This window comes from Ischnura elegans, chromosome 6, assembly GCF_921293095.1.
Source record: "Ischnura elegans chromosome 6, ioIscEleg1.1, whole genome shotgun sequence".
Classification (NCBI taxonomy): Eukaryota; Metazoa; Arthropoda; class Insecta; order Odonata; family Coenagrionidae; genus Ischnura; species Ischnura elegans.
Genome location: NC_060251.1, coordinates 50,943,604 through 50,948,544, shown reverse-complemented (window position 1 = coordinate 50,948,544; position 4,941 = coordinate 50,943,604). Strand labels below are relative to the sequence as shown.

The 4,941-nt window shown below is 39.6% G+C and overlaps 1 non-coding gene across 1 annotated transcript; it reads left to right on the top strand.

The window, feature by feature from the left end:
- The first annotated feature begins 3,922 nt into the window (after positions 1-3,922).
- Trnam-cau lies at positions 3,923-3,994 on the top strand. The gene has a single exon. It is a non-coding gene; the product is annotated as a tRNA-Met (tRNA).
- Positions 3,995-4,941: the final 947 nt, after the last annotated feature.

The following is a 4,941-nucleotide window of genomic DNA, read 5'->3' as shown; positions in this document are numbered from 1 at the left end:
GAGAAATTAAAATCGTTTATTCCTTGTGCGTGTTCCGCACGATAGGTTCGAAGTCGTCGTAACTCCCAGATACTGGCAAAGTCTCCTCAAAACGACATTTTCGGCCTATTCCCGTTGCTAATAGCGTTGTAATGAGGTCGTTGTATAGGTATATAAATAAATAAACGTTATTTTATTCCACACAGTATTAATTTAAAAAATCTATACGGGTCTCGACCTTTCAGGTCATTTCAGGTCCTTATCTAGAAAAACTTTACTGGGTTCGACCTTTTCAGGTCAGGCCCAAAAGGTAACTTGATAATATCCTTATAAGGTGGAAAGTGATAGAATTTTTAATAAATACTGTGTAACTATAACAAAGTTCATTTTTGAAACTATCATGTCACCATTCCACGAAGTTAACTCGTGAACCATTGATTTGATTGGTAGCAACAACCCCTACGGGTGAATCTCGTCTCTCGCACAGCAGTCTTTTCAAGTTCTAGGTACTTCACTTCGTCATAAGACGGAGAGTTTTGTTATAGAGCACGGACGGCCACGAACGAAATAATATATCTACCGCAACCATATAAAGTTGGCAGAAGAAGGCGTTGGAGGAGTTCTCAGGGCAGAGGGATGGTGTGCGCTCGTCTGCAGGTACAGCTCTAAATCATTAATCTTCCCCACTGCCATTTCTCGTGTAGGGATGAGCCGTGTTACCGCTGTGAAGGATGAAGCGATCCGAAATTACGTCCGTGGAATTCATTATTTGAGACACGATAATGCATTACGTTGAGAGGATACTCAGTTAATTGATTTATCTCGAAAGGGATTCGTTACTTTTTTTATTTTTTTTTCATTTCTTCCGCTTATTCGATCGTGTCATGAGAATCAGCGCCATTCCGCTTGCGTGGAATTCGAATGAAGTCTTCCATTTGCTTCTTTATGATGCTGCGCGATGGGATGTTTGCGGATCCGCGATTCGAGCCTCATCATTCATTCGGGATAGATGGCGCCAAATAAAAACGGTGAGGATAAAGTGTAATTATTTCTTTCATGAAGAGCGATAAGAAGATTCACAAAAGAGGCGGCCTGTCCAATGAATTCGTTTTCCTGCGGCACACTTCATTTCCTAATGTTTACTGAGTCAGCAAAATCGCAATCCCTATACGTACTGCTTGTTCAGTTTGACCATTTCCACGCAACGGATTTTCGATACAGACAATTCCGGATGATACCATTTTTGGAACACACAATTCGGAACAAACAATCTACCGCAAAAATTGGCGAGGTTTTGTGTTTCTTGATTGCTGGTATCAAATAGGTGTTTCAACGTGGAATTTTTTCATAATAACTATAGAAAAATAAACGATAATGTGGAAATAACTGAGTTAATTCTTAAAAAGATACCAGCCACGCGATTTTATTGGATTCCCTACCTTTTCCCCGAAACGTTTTTTCCGACGACCTTTTTCCCGAATTTTTTTCCGAATCCATTTTTCCCGAATAACCTTTTTCCCGAATAACCTTTTTCCCGAAAGCTTTTTTCCCGAAACCCTTTTCTCCGAAACATTTTTTACCGAACACCTTATTTCCCGATTGTATAAAAAACAAGCTATTTATCGTAAAATTCAACAAGTGGGACTCCAAGTCCCTTACAATGACCCAACAGATAGAACCCTCAAAACAACCGTTCATATGATGGCAGCTTTAGAGCGTTTGTTCCAGTTGAAGACGTTGAAACAACTTTCGAGCTTCTAAGAAAGTACGCGGTTAAAAATATTCCCAGACTTGAGCCAATTATGAAATATTTTCAAGAAACATACGTTATTGGTGTAAAAGCTGTTGGCAGACGTCGCGCTGTTCCTCCTCGATATCCTCCTAATCTACGGAATCAACATGAAGCTACAAAAGCAGGTTATGCAACAACAAATAATGCATCTGAAGGTTGGAATAACAGCTTTAGGTTACTAGTCGGGAAAAACCACCCGGATTTATACTCAGCTGTAAAAGAGCTGCAGAAAGAACAAGCTGGCACAGAGATTTGGTTATGAAAAATGCGAACTCATTTTTATTCAATCGGGAAATAAGGTGTTCGGTAAAAAATGTTTCGGAGAAAAGGGTTTCGGGAAAAAAGCTTTCGGGAAAGAGGACGCGTTACGATTCGGGAAAAAATTCTTTCGGGAAAAAGGCCGTCGGAAAAAACGATTCGGGAAAACGGTCGGGTACCTTTTAATTGTCGTCTACGTCGTCGTGCAAAAGTGATATAAAATCTATCGCTGATCCATTAATTCTCAATATTCACTATATAGTACTTACAACCGCGAGGAAGAGCATTAAAAAGTTACGAATTTTTATAGATCATATCATCATGAATATAAGTTTCGATTAACAGCGCTAATTATAGCTTATTTCTACGTGAAATTCATATCACTCTGTCAGCATACGGCTTTTTTAAACCCATGGTAGTGCATAAGGGGCGGAACAGACAGCCAATTTTGAACATATGAAATTCACTTGCCCGTGACGTAGCCAGGAGAGAGTTTTCCGCCCACCTATGCAAGCCAGTTATTTGGTCAAATAGCTTAATGAATAACCGTCATGCAGAAACAGACTCTTGAAATACGCAAACAATGCAAGAAATTATTCCAGTATACTACCCTTATACGATTGGTATCCTTCCCGCGAGACCAAATATTACCAGAAATGCTGAAACGCAATTATTTTCCTCGGGAAAAGAGGTAAGGAGATTCACCAAGAAAGCGTATATCCGCTAAAATCCTTTACCTACCTCATGCATCATTTTTTGATTTCGACTGACTCAAAAATTAAGCATGCGGTAATATATGCGGTGAAAATTAATTAATTTCAACCGCCTATGCATTAATAATTTCAATTAAATAACGTCATCAGAGAAAGACCATTGACGGATGAAATTAGTTGAATGTGGTAGGCATTCAGTAAGCGCCTGGGTACAATCATTCAATATTTCCTTATAAGTTCACTAGGAAAAAAATTACTTCGGGGCATAATGAATTGCATAATGCAATTAATCCAAATTCTGCATTTGATATTGATCTGTAACTAGGGCATCAAACTTTACTCGAAAAAAACCCTGGATTTTCCGATAAAAATGCTCAGAGACGGAAATATTTCATTGAAGAGGGACTTATGGCTGCAAGGAACTCTGTGGATGACGAATTTCGGAGAGTTAAAAGGAAAGATTTAAGTCGAATTCGGGGCCGTATGAGGGGAACCGAGGATGCCTGCATTCTACCCTACCCCCAATAAAGGATGAAAATAAAGAACAAATTAAGAATGGCTGGCAAAAATACATACTCATTAATATTGCGTGAAGTCTTAAGGTCTCATTAGTGGTCAACCTCAGGTATACAAGAAGAAGATTCACGGTTGTTCCGTAATCTAAATAGATGAGTGTTTAATTAATTTTCATTCCGTGAATCACGCAGAATATTCATACGATAGCTTCGACAAGTGGACTGCATAGAGGAGGCCCAATTCCATCCCATGGAAGGATGGTTTCTTTTGCCACTTCGGTTGCATTTTAATCTGTTATCAAAAATGTCCGCGGCGCGGTGATGAGTGCATGCGATCCACTTTTTTCCAATATTTTTCAGTACAGTGTCGGTAATTGTGAGGTATTGCATTGAGCTCTTATGCATTTGAGAGATCACATCATTATGTATATAAATTTCTGTTAAAAGCGCTAATTATAGCTTATTTGTCAGTGTAACTCGGATCAATTTGTCCGTTAGCGATAAGAGTGGCGACCTTTGTAAACCCATTTAAATGCGCGGTGAGTGACAACACATTTAGAAGCCGACTTGAGGATCCTCTTTTGTAATATTCGTTAGCTCAGATAAGACGGTAGACTCTCAAGATACACGAAATACAGATTAAGCCTCGAGTATCAATGCGTATGAGCAGAGTGGCGCAGTGGAAGCGTGCTGGGCCCATAACCCAGAGGTCCGTGGATCGAAACCACGCTCTGCTAATGTTATTTTTTCGATACTTATTCCGAGCTTTATGAGCTGACGGTGAAATTTTCAGGTAGTAACACGGTAACATAAAAATAAAAACCTAATAATTTCATTAAAATTAGATAATGAAAAATAGGAAAGAAAAAAAGCGAATGATTTCCTCACTCATCTTTTCCTCCTCGTACATGAAGCCTCATGATTAGCATCTTTTAAACTGAGCCTATTAGCATTTGCTCACTACCAGCCGGAGAGGTACAGAGAGAATAAGAGGGCTCAAGGCATGACTGGAAGCCGTCCATTGCGGAGGCATTGCATGCAAAATGATGCCGGAAAAACCTTGATATGCATATGCGTGTGAGTGGTGCTTGCGGAGAGAAAGGACGTTGAACCACGCTCCCCATGGGATGTGACAGAGTCTCATTGTGCGAGCCTGGCGCGAATGGGAGTGGAGATTAGGAGGAATAGAAGTGGCAGTATTCCCAGCGGCGATAACAAATAGGTAGCTGAGGAACAAAGGGCAATATGGAACAACCTACGCATAATATGAATATAACGATGACTAATAAAGAAATATTGACTAGGCACACTATAGAGCACGGTGAACTCGAGAATGACGCTATGACTAATGATGTTAATAATATGCAATGGGATTCATCTTTGTGTAGTGGCAAAAAAATCACGGCGGACGCAGAGGCTTATCAGAGACTAAATAAAACTCCTAATTAAGTGATTTTCGGAAAGCATTTCAAGTACGGTTGCGACCGTATTCCACACATTACTAACGTCAAAAGGGGTCGAAAAATGGTCCAATAATCCGTCCGTATGTATTCCGCAAATAACCAGTGGCTGGTTGCTGGTTTTATTAAATTCATAATGTAAAACTATTGCCAGTATTATCTCAAGAATTCTCTGTAATTTCTTTAGACTAAGGGTCCTATTTTATACTCTTTTAACTCCTAAA